The sequence below is a fragment of the Anser anser genome (genome assembly GCF_964211835.1).
Source record: "Anser anser genome assembly, chromosome: 1".
Classification (NCBI taxonomy): Eukaryota; Metazoa; Chordata; class Aves; order Anseriformes; family Anatidae; genus Anser; species Anser anser.
The window spans coordinates 33,126,253-33,139,084 of NC_139720.1; the positions used below are offsets into that span (position 1 = coordinate 33,126,253).

Here is a 12,832-nt window from a genome sequence, read left to right on the forward strand (position 1 = left end):
ATGCTGACACAGCTCACATCACACTTCTCATCAAAGTTCCTATTTGGTATTTAAGGGTTGGCTAAATGCCCTCAAAGCAAATAACCTCCCTGTTTTTTAAAAAAGGGTCTATTACTGCAATTACTTTATGCAAACTGTAAAGGCTAAGTAATACAACTGCTAGGTACAGAAAATCCTATGTCTGTCTCTACTGCTTAGGACACAGTCAAGGCTCATCAGGTAAGCATACTCATGAAATAACAGGAGTAGGTTACTGCTTTAAAGTTCTGGATTACCTGTTTGAAGCATAATTTGCTAACTGTTCATTTGGAGATGTAAGTTAATTGTACCACAATTCATTCACAGACTGATTTATCTATTCTGTTTAAAAAAATTGTAGACTTTTTTAAAATCTCTGAAAGTACAAGAGTTTTTATTGCATAACCTACATTAATTACCATTACTGCTGTTAAGTTCTCCTTTATTTTATTTTATTACTCGCGGCTCCATGATTTTGCAAGTTTCTTATTACATTGTCAGCATGTAAAAAGCCAAGTCTTGGAACTGATACTGAAAAAGAAGTGATAGACACAGCGACAAAAAAAATGTGTTTGCTTTTTTTTCCTTTCAAATTTCAAAATATTAGTTTTAATATCTTGTATAAAATAAAGTATCTTGTGTGAAATAAGCCTTTCAAGGATTAATATTACAGTAAGCTCAACACCCCAAATCTCATGAATGGCAGAGTTTGCAGTCAGACTTAATAAAGGTCCGTAATAAAGGGCTAACCGAATGAGAAGGTTTGCACAGCATCCACAAAGAGAGGTCACAAAGAGTTTAGAAAGCTCAATACAATGATACAATGCCTCTTTCCTCTACTAAGAAGGGAAAAAAAAAAAAAAAAAAAACACTACTCAAGCTCCTCTAGAAGGAAGGAATACATGAAAAAAAAAAACACATAAATCTTTACTGGGGACTAGCAGATCTTGAATCCAGACAGGAGAAAGCAATCATCCAGTCATATATATATTGACCTCCTATATATTACAGGCCATGACACTAAGCTGAAATACTCATATATTAAGCCCTTTCCCTTGCCCCACACTTTTCAGGCTTTCAAGAACAACTACATGTGACAAGAAAAAACAAAGTATTGCAATGCCTGAGGACCAGACAATGGCAATGGACAGATAACACATCCTTACATTTCCAACAGGCAGCCTATGCCTATTCGTAGTAAAGACAAAAGACATCAAGAACACAGTCATTCTATCATGGAAGAAAACTCTCTCCTGAAGCCAGAATACTCTTAGCATATTAATGAGACCACCTAGGCATCTTTTTTTTAAAAAAAGGAAGTATCCATACTACCTCAAATCACAGTCCACTGAATCCCATCACTTTATCAACAGGGCAAACCTCTGGTTCTTCAGAGAAACTTAGAAAATAAAGTACATAGAAAAACTGCCTGAACACGTCCAGCCTACTGCAACATCAGGAAGTCATTTCTTCATTCCACCAACAGCCCTCTGGAGCCTCCGAATGTCAAATTATCATAACATAGCACTACAGTATTACAAACACATGCTGAAAGCAAGAAAAACAACTATTTTCCATAAAGCCTTGAAAAACAAACAAACAAAAAAAAAAGATGATGAACAGAGAGACTCACAAATTCTAGGGCTGTGAGAGATTGCTCTGCCCAGACAGACTCTCTTGAGTCTCACACACAAGTGGAAGAGTGTTTCTCAAAGGCTTGAAAGTCATTGCAGTGTGTATGTTTCAAGGCACATGTTTGTATGGGTCCCAGAAAGTCCAAGCAATGCTAACGTCCCCACACCCACTCCTTGGTATGCCACCATAACTCCTGACCACCAAGTAGCTAGAAAATTACACCTAATTAATTGAATTTCCTTAGACAAAACTTCCAACTATTGGAATTTGCTGTGGCTTTTTCAGCAAGGCTATAGATCCTCCAGGTATCAGCAACCTGCCTATACAGTGACCAAACTATGTTTAAGATGAGAAAAAAATCAACGTCTTCTTGTGGACTGCTGCTCTCTTAAGACTACAGTCAAAAGGGACATTTCTTCTTGAAGTCATCAAAATCAACTTTACTTCAATTATTTATTTCCTACTTGTGTTCTGTAAAACCTGAAGGATTCCACCACCATTAGACAGTTCCTGCCATTAAGAATCTGAAAGAACAAGGTCAAACCCAGAAGCTCTTATTCAGAGCACTAGCACTTATTTCTTCTCTTTTCACATGTGCTAATCTAGATCAAATAAGCTGACAAAAAACACATGGACAGTTCATCTACACCAGCACTGGCTCAATGTTTAACACGACAAATACCAGTGGTTTTAGTGATGGTCTAAGTTTGCCAGTGCACACTGTCTTGTCTTCTCCAAGCCCTCCATAAATGCTTCTCTTTCCCAGTCCTCTTTTCTTCTGCTGGCCACAGAGGAGACATCCTGACAGATAGCAAAGAGCAGATTTTTGTCAAGCTACTTGAACATTTCTAGGAACTTTATATTAAGGTTGTCAACACAGAGCACACTTGGAAAGATTTCTAGTAAAATAAAGGTACTAATCTTCTTATCCCCTGCTTTTCTGCTAAGACAGCAGGACCTATATCCAGAACACCTTTCTTTTCCAGCCTCCTGCCAGCAATTGACACAGCCAGTACATATCCCGCAATGCTGGTGCTCCATGTCTTTATTTTCCTTCAAAAATAAAGATATTTCAACAACATGAACATCTGGACTAGAACAGTGTAATTGGAAAGTCCAGTGAAGATTTAATTTCTGCTTGGCTAGATGCTTCCCAAGATACTGTGATTAGTTTGTGATTGGTATCTCTCTGGGGAAACATAACATGTTTCTTCCTAATTCCTTTCATCCAACAGATTGAGTCACAGTCAAGAAATTACCTGATGATTAGTTGTTTCACAACTTGATAGTTATTGCCTATGTAGGATTTCTCTACAGTCGGATCACATAAACCATTTCCTCCTGCCATCAAACTTCCATATCCCCCTAAAACATCCTCCTAAAACGTACCTAAAACAATGTATATTATTCAAAGCTTTATTTTCTAAGAAGTTGAAACAGGAAGTCTACAAAACCTACTAGGAAGTCTGACTACTCTTGATCTACTGGTGTACATGAGGTGATCAAATATTACAACAGTAGATATCAGTACAGGCTCTAAAAATTATTAGGAAGGTCTGCTTATATATCCATGACTAATTTGTGCAGATGTAGTAATAATAATACAACTATTCCCTGTAGTAGCATTTAACAGACTGTGCTAACACAGCATCTTCTTCATATTCATCCAGCAAAAAGCATCTTTCAGGAGCCCAGTGGCTGTTGTGTTCACTCTGTGAATTACCAGCACTCTGTCAAGCCACCACTTCTCTTTCACCATCCTTTTTTCTTCCCATTGGCCTCCATATGAGACTTTCCCTCTGCATTTATGTGTCCTTAAAACGTCTACACAAAATCCACAACCCAGCTAATTCTCACCTTCTGTTGACTGATTTCACAGCATGGAATTTTTTACATTTTCTCACTTATGTGTGTATCACCTTTGATATCTAGATTGTTCATGCCTTCCTCTGAGGAATGCCCGTACGGTTCCCTGTGCTCATCTCATTTTGATTCAGACTTATCACCAAGTAAAGGTTTAGAACATTGATGAACTCCTCAAACTACTTTATTTTCTTGTATTCATAACCATCTATCGAGTAGCAGATATGACTTGAAGTTCGGTGAAATGTGTCAGTTGTTATGAATGTACACCTTAAGTCTGGTAACAAATTCTATGTTTCTGCAACTTTGTTCACATAGGTTGGTTTGTGAAACAAACAAACAAACAAAACAACAGCATATAAATAAAATCTCATTCATTTAATTATTTTCCAGCATCCTCCTTGGAATCTCCTTGATTACATTCTCCACTGTTCAGAGATCAAGGCTGAGACATTGTTTTAGTACCATTAATCCTACTTTCCAAACCTCTGTGTGGTTTCATCCTTAGAAATGCACATAGAGGTAATGGTCACCTGCCACAATTTTCTCTCTCTACTCCTGTGCCATTATGAGGCATGTTCTCACCCCTTTCTCATTTATTTTTGCAGGGATTCAGGTGTTACTTTTTTGTTGTTGTTGTTTATTTCCTGGATAGCACAAGTTCCTCTGCAACTGCAGTCAGTGATATGATTTGTTTCATTTCATGCCATCCCCCTCAACAATTCAAAGTGATTCTAAATTTCAAGCTGGAGAAAATATTGCCTTTTCTTTTTTTTTAATCGATCACTGTTGAAAAGATACATGTATATCCTTCAGCTTCCTCCTAAAAAAAATATAATCTGATATGAAATTTCCTAATTATAAAAAATTGATTACTATCCGTATCTTATTTCTTGTTAGCCAGAAACACTGAATGCCTCTATTGCATTGAGAACAAAATGAAAAGCAATAGGGAAGATGCTTTACTTACTACTAATACTGTAAGTGCATTGGGTACTATAAGCAACACTCTTCAATTTTAGGCTGCGGGATCAAAATACTTGGAAATGTATGTTATAATCACACATTCAGAGAGACCAGCTGCAGTGTCCTCATATTTACTGACCCTAGGTTTGCCTTCCTCTTTCCTCTACTCAGCATCCACAATGCTATTAGCATTTTAACAAATAATAATTAATATAAAATTAGATACTCTGTTCACATCTGCAGGGAAAAAAATTTACTCGTTTAGACTATTTTAGAGAATGTATCTATACACAGGGAATCTGGACACTGTGTTTGATGTCAGCTTCTCTCAATAAAGGCATTATTGCTACCGATACAGCAACATTAACTTGGTTAAATATGGCAGCCAAAATATTTATACTGACAGACATCCACAACTTTGGCTTTAGATCAATGAACCATATTCTGTTTGTTAAACAGAACTGGAATATTTTGGACCCTAAATATAGGATTTTGAAAACTTGGACATGATTAATGCAATCATAATGTCCATCCGTTTGCCAAATTAACTGTGTTGGCCACCCAGTACTCAAAACAACTTTCTCAGCAAAATGTCAAGCAATAAAATCAAATGCCAAGACAAAAGTGCTAGAGGGTGTCAAGAGACAAAAAGCAATTAAAGTTCCTATTAATTATATTATATGACTATTGTATTACAATTACATTAAAGGTTTATAAATAGCACAACAGTCTGCAAGACCAAAAGAATTCCAATGCAAACACTGCATGCCCACTTAATCCTCTTTAAATTGGGATTAGACATCTTTTGATGGACTCCTTTTGTCAGCTGTTCTTAAAAGTAGTTACATAATTGTGTCTTAGTTAAAGGTTCAAGTAGATATTGCATCAAGTCCTGACAGTGACTAATGATGGGGAAGTTTCTGCTTCGGTTCCACCTTCTCTCAGTGGGTATTGCTAGAGGCTAACTATAAAAGGTGCTTTTCTGAAGAACTGTGCTTGTAGGAAAACGGTGCAGTGCAGAAAAATAAGCAGACACCTCCCTAAAACACCCTCTACTTCATCACATGCTTAAACTCACAAGTACAACCATCAGAAAGTCTCAAGTCACAAGGATCCATATGCAAGATAAAGTCTGGTGAATTGATTAGGACTATGTTGAGAATTTCTGAAAACAGTAAGGATCTGATGAGGGCCTCCATATGTTCTAGTCACTGTTATAAATCTATGAGAGGTAAATAGTTGCCACCATCAGCATTAATTTAACATTATAAAAAGCAGGTTGTGTTCTCCATTTCCATGTTTTAAGTTCAGCCCACCAATGAACATAAGGAGGGCAGCTACTCCTGCAACAGTGCTTATATGGGGCAACTGTTACCTGATTTCACAGGGAATTCAAACAGAGGGGAAGAGGGAGGAATTAAGCATGCTATTCATTGGGATACTACCCACATTTTTTTCCCAGATTTACCATGGAAAAGTAGAGTGTGCCAATGATATGTAATTCTTTAAGTATCTTTGCTGGGGTGATGGCCTTAAGGCCACAGATGATGTTAGCATACACAGTAAAAGGCAAGTTTCTCTGAAGGGCAACACTTTCAGAGATTTTACAATTTGTTTCATTTAAAAGCACTTAAAGAAAAAAAAAAAAAAAGCCTATGAAAACAGCAAAACTACTCAGTTTACCAAGAAATTGTAAATCTTGTGAGGTTTGGACCAGATGAACTTCAAAAGATCCTTCCAACCTAAACCATTCTGTGATTCTGGGAAAAGAACTTTAAGTGACATTTCCATGCACTCAAGCCATTGAGGTTACAAAGAACTTCTGCTTCAAAAATGTACAGTTACTTCCAAAGATTTTCTGTTTTTGTTTTGGATCAAAAGCTTGCCCCAACGTTATTCAATCACCCACAGACTACATCCATATCTGACTGACTACCAGGAACACCACAGATGCCCCCATTCCCAGCCAGACTCTCCTTTGCCCAGACAACTTCTGCAGACACTTCACCCATACAATTCTGCACCATGAATTTGCTGCACATGCCTCTGTGGACAAGGCACAACATCCCATGACCTGACTTCATCTAGTTCCATTAGCTTTGCCTATTTTACTATGTTTACTTTCCTCCCAAATCCAAGCACTTTCACTTCCCCTCCAAATGGCAGCTCTTTGTTAAGTTGGATATTACAGTAAGAGACAAGTATGCCTTATTTTCACAATTGCACAGGCCAGTCTAATGTGTTTATAAGTTCCCAGGAGTGAATTAGTGCACAGATGGAGTACCATATCTATATCTGTTGTTAGATCTCAGTTCTTTCAAAGCACCTGTATAGAAGGAACTAGGTCCATGAAGGAACTGAGCAGAATTTCACACTCCCACCTCCTCCTTTACCTATTTTCATTCCTGCATAAGGAACCTGCCCATCCTCCCAGACCTCTTCTGAGACCCATCATCCTTCCTCCCTCAGTTGAGCTGAAATTACAGGATTAGTTGGCATAATCACAAACACCCCAGAGAACTCTACTTAATGTTCCTAAGCTAAGTCCTTAGCATTAGTTTGGCAAAAGGTTTTTTAAAAAGATAGCAAGGTAAACACATTTTTGGAAATCTTGATTAAATTTATTTATGCAAATCAGCTTTCCAAATCTGTTATATACTCTCTCTCAACATTCATTATCAAATAGCATTTAATCAAAAACTAATCTAAAAAAAATCAGGTGCTACCAATAGAGTTGGAAATCTTCAAAACATAATTTTAAATATAAACCTATGTACACCTAGGGGCACCTCATGCCCCTGCTTCTGAAGGCTGCTAGAAGTTACTATTTCCCCTTGTGCATTCCCAAGCAATAGGGTACTTCACATCAAAAGTCAGTTCATGACTTGAAATATTTAAAAATGTAAAAGCAGCTGGAGCAGATGCTTACAGATTCTGCTGTGTCATAGCTAATTTCTCCACAGTGCAGCTGTTGATGCTCTGACCCAGTTACTGAAAAACAGTAAACTGGTGTTCACAGAAACTGATAATGTTACTATTCCTTTTTAGTTTAGAAGTTCATCAATGAAAGCCTCAGAGTGGCTGATTCCACCAACAGAAAGGGGAAAGGAAAAAAAACAAACATATGTATATTAACACTCCTATTGCCTCAGGCGGACCTTTCCAGACATTAGACTCAGAATTTACACGCTTGTGCAACCACCTGTTTTTGTCTATATGGGGCAACAGAGCATGTCAGCTTCTAGGAGAGCCGCTATACTTCCATCTCAATGACATGTCAACTCATGTTGTTATGTTTTTTCCTTTTTCTTTGTCTGCCACTACCTTTCTATGGAAAGTAAGAGTCAAAAAGAACAGTTTAAGAAAATATTTCATTTTTAATTGTAGTCTATTATCATCAAATCTGCAAAAGGTTCTGCAGCTTCAATGGCACAGAAAATAAATAGGTTAATCTTTAAATGAATAAGTTCATTGTTTTCATTACCAAGAATCTCAGAAATTACTGGAATGGGTCAAATAACATTAAGAGAACATACTTTATGAACTTTATGGATTTTTTTCTCAGTATTTTTCATTTTTTCACATTCTTGAAAACCCGAGAGAAAAATATCTGTTTGTATTGAATAATTCTTGAATTTGTTATCAACAGATTATTAGCAAAGATTAATTTTTATTTTTATTAGCTGCAGAGATCTAGTTCAGATATCTGGTTGAATTAAACAGGAACAGTGGAATTATGATGATCAAACTTGACATATAAGAAATTTGGGGTGGTATCCTAGCAAAAACAAGTGCCATCTTTCCTATGGAACAATACAGTTTTGTCAAAGGGAACTTTATCAAGACTTAGAAAATGAATTTACCTTCACATCCCACTGTCTGTGATCACATCAGCTCAATATATGGGGAATACTTCAGTATTTCATAGAAAATGTGAAGAGCATATAATAATGTTGGTAATGTATTTTCAAGATACAAGATAACCTTATTACAATATTGAATTATATCAAGAAGTCAAATTAGCATCTCCATTCTCTTCCCTCTAAGTTTTAATTGTTCTAGTAGCTAAACCAATAGGAACAAATATCTTGAGAGGGAAAATTAACAAACAAACAATTTTGCCTTCATATCTTGAACCAGTAACTCAGTATGTGCATTTCCTGAAGGACATAATCCCAAATATGAAAACAAGACATTGCCCATAGTCACAAGGGCTCCATGTCAGAGCTCATGAATGTCTAACGAGAAAGGCACAGAGACACCTGAGAGAGAAGTCTGACAGGAGAATGAGTAATTTCTTCTATTTTTCCACTATTTTTCCCACATCTGTGTTTCAATATCTAGTGTTTCATCTCTTCTTTTAAACTTCAGTTTTCAAATTCTGCCAAACAGTGGATTGTCTTTTGTGTGTACAGTAGCTAGACTAATGGCTCATCATACAGAAGGGTTTTAAAGATACTTTAATACAAATAATCAATGCAATCTCAGTACAATATCAAGTACAACTACTTAAATAAACTTGCTTACTGCATCTACTTACAAGTAGATGGTCTGCTAAGAACTGCCCTCTAAAAGGCCAAATCCAGTTTGTTTTGAAACATGACCTTCAAGCTTCTGACAAAAAAGAAAAAAAAAAATCAAGCTGTCATCCTCCAAGGGAGAGAGCTTCTTGTGTTCCACAAAATATTTTATTTCAGTGACTTCCTTAGGATTGTATTTAACAGAACTTAAGATTTGTCCACATATGTTTAAAAGTGGTTAGACTTCAAAACATGGAATTTTATTGGAAAGAATGAAGGACAGGACTCTTGCTTTCTATAATCAGTTGTCAGCAAGAAGGAAGGAATGATTGGGACTTGCTTTAAACAGCAGCTGGTAAATATACTGATAAATAGGTTTCCAGATGATGAAAGAGTGTTGCAAGGCACATACAGACTAGTTTTCAGAGAACAACAGAAGCCAAGATAAGGATTTTTAATTTGTTTGTTCACACTGTAAGAAATCAACCTGTTCCTTACATTGAGTTTTCATGGAGTTCAAGATGTCACAATGGATATAGGAGCGAAGATGCAAATGTGTGAAATGGGTGAATTGGAAAGATGGTTGAATTGATGCATGAAAACGAGGACATGATTCTTTTATTTATTTCTATGTCTATTTTAAATTTCTATTTTTAAAATGTACTTATTTATTTCCACATTTCTTCAGAGCAACTCTGCAACAATAAAATGCAAAACGAGTATGTGGTTATATGTGCTTGTGCCATACCACCAACTCTATACACACAAAGCTGCAAAAGATTTGAAAAAGATTTAAGTACTTTGAAGTAATATTCTACTACTGTTAAACAGCATCTTTGAGAATTTTGCAACATCCATTTGCATGACTGTTACCTTTTCTATCCTCTACTCACAGGTGATTTCTCATTTTGGAGCCTTGAGGACCTACTAAGCTTCTGGATATAGTAAGATGGAAACATCTACAAAACAAACACCCTTTTCTCAAGACTTCAAAATTGACCTAGAGAGGACACTGCATTTTAGTGAATGTGAATATAAACTAATGAGACAGTGTAAGGAAACAGTACCTGAATTTTTAGCTCTTTGTTAAAGTACTGATAAAGGAGAATTATGCCAGTTTATCCTTCCTACCTCCAAAGTATTTGAAGAATTCACCTACTAGAAATAAAAGGTGTGTGCCCACTTTCCAGAAGAGTTCAGAACACCGTCTTCTTTGCTTTCAGGATAGCCAAAAATGAATCTGATATTTGAAACCAAGTGTTTTCTGCCCCAATTTACTACATCAAACAATTACGTCACTTTACCATTCTAACACAACTGGACATCAGAAATGAGCAAGATAAAAATTCTGTTCTCTACCATGATACCTTATGACAATTCAAAACTGCTTCACACAGAAAGACTTAGGCTGGTCAACTACCTTCCTAAACAAACAGGAAGAGCTTTCATTTTAATGGAAATATACTACCAAAAAAATAGTAAAAACACTCTCTATATTAGCAAGAACAGTGATACAAAACATGCCAAGTACTGTAGATACAGTCCTGGGCCCAGTGAAGAAAGCAAATTGCAGAAATTCTTCTAAAAAAGAGGATTGCAAAGACTGTTTTGAAAGGAACAGATGAGGAGAGCATGAGAAAGGACAGTTACACCATAGATTTCAGTTTTGAAGTTGTGTCTAACATGAGCAAAAGTTGCCATTATTTGAAGCAGAAAATATTTTATGACCTGACAAATGTAGAAACAGTGATCAATAACAGCCTGGGGGTCTCTACACCACAATTCAGATACCTGCAAGTGATGGCTAAGAAAGGTAAACCAAACAATAGAAGGATAAATTCACTACACGTTTCCACTGAAAGATGTTCAGATTTCTACAGTCAGAAAGACTGAAAGCCACTGGTTTAAATTGTTATCTTTATAAAGAGAAAAATAAAGGGTAACAGTATACATCATTTTATATTAACCTCACTGAATCAATGTCATTCATATTTTACTATCCCTTCCTTAGACTGCCAGGGAATCAAGATCACATTATTGAGGGTTTTGTGGGGGTTTTTATTTTCCAAATTTTATTTATTGATTTTCAGCCTCCACAACCTTCCCATTTTCTTAATTTCACGTGACCGAAGCAGTGCCAGAAAACTGTACATGCTCCTTCTTTTACACTCCCATGGCTCCTAGCAGTGTCTTTAGGCCAAATTTTCACCTAGATGCCCCTTGACAATATGGCAAACTTGTTATTAATACAAGCATGCCCAGTGCAAACTGGTCTTCGCAAAAATGCTCATCTCAACAAGTCCTAAATCTTTTTTTAATTTGTTTGTTTGGGGGGGGGGGGGGGGGGGGGGGGGAGGAGTCAGCTCTAGCCGACTCCATGAAGTGCTCTCTGACTCCTACGTGCTACTTTTCTGTGACTTCTTCCTAAATTTGCAGTTTGGAGGTTTTTGACTAAAGCCAAATTCTGCCAAATTCAGAAAACATGCCCATTAAAGATCATTGTTACTAGTACTACAGACATTTGTAGAGCAAAAGCTCCAGGCAGAACCCAGAGCATCAGCTACAAGCTTCTGATTTGGCAATGGGCTCCTGATTATGGGACATATATAAATATATGCATCTGATGATGCAATGACGTTAGCTTACTACTGTTAAGAACAAACATACTGAAATCAGTGTATAGCCACATGAACACCCACATAACTTAGGTGATTTTTTTAATTATAAATAGAACCAGATTTTGTGTTTATTTATTTTATAACACCCGACTAAGCAAATTCTGGTGAAATCAGCATTATTGAAGTTGGGTAGTGACATATTATAAGACTGGAACATCTGTCCACTTCCAGCTGTCTGAAAACCAAAATATTCATATCTAACATATGTTAATGTATTATTTGCACTGGAAGTAAAATAAAGTAACAATACACTGAAGGGTTTTTATATTTTGTGAATTCCCTGGTAAGAATATAATAAAAAAGAAATGGAAATGAATAGGTTCCTTTCCCTGACAGCCAAGACAAAATAGGTTGTAAGCAGAGTAGGAGAAAGCAGATGACCTACAGGAAAATTTCCAATGTAAAAAAATATTACTAATTCTCTACTGATAAAATTACCAATATTATGTTTCCAATTTCTCCTTTAGTATAGATTGCTATACATACAGTGTAATGTATTTTAATGTATAAGGATTTTTTTAAACACTTTATAATTCCTTCCTCATGCACACAGCAGGACCAAAACAGAGTTACATTACCATTAACTAGAATTCTCCTCAGACATTGACACCTTGCCTCCAGAGCTATAGTCTTCCAGTTGAGTTTCATAATGCACGGGGTCCAGAATAGTTAAAAAGCAACCAGCCTAGGAAGGAGCTGCACTTTGGTGCACTAAAAGTCTGACTGAGGCACAATGCACTGGATCCCCTAATTCTCCTCAGCTAGCACAGAACAATGCAACTCAAAGGACATAGGGAAGGAGGAAAGGAAATGTCAACATAAAATACTTTGAGAAGTCTAACTACTGCAATCTGTATTTTAATTTACACAGTACAATGAACACACTGGGAGTGAGCTTCCTTTTCAGAAGGGAACTGCGAGTGAAAATAGAAAAAAAAAAAGAAAGAGTTTCCCTTCTGATGTAGGCATATTGTCCAGCTTACAAGCTCTGCCCAAAAAGCTCATAACAATTATAGCATTGGAAATTTAGCTGATGTAAACCAAAGATATTGCTATGGTATATGTGTAGTTTGAAAATTACTGTAGCTTAACCATGAAAGATATAGCAGAGACTGAGCAGCTAGAGTCAAGGGTCCTGTCACACCATTAGAG

The 12,832-nt window shown here is 36.5% G+C and overlaps 1 protein-coding gene across 1 annotated transcript in view; it reads right to left on the minus strand.

The window, feature by feature from the left end:
• NELL2 (neural EGFL like 2) overlaps positions 1–12,832 on the minus strand; it is a 147,260-nt gene that overhangs the window by 82,754 nt on the left and 51,674 nt on the right. The window lies entirely within an intron of this gene.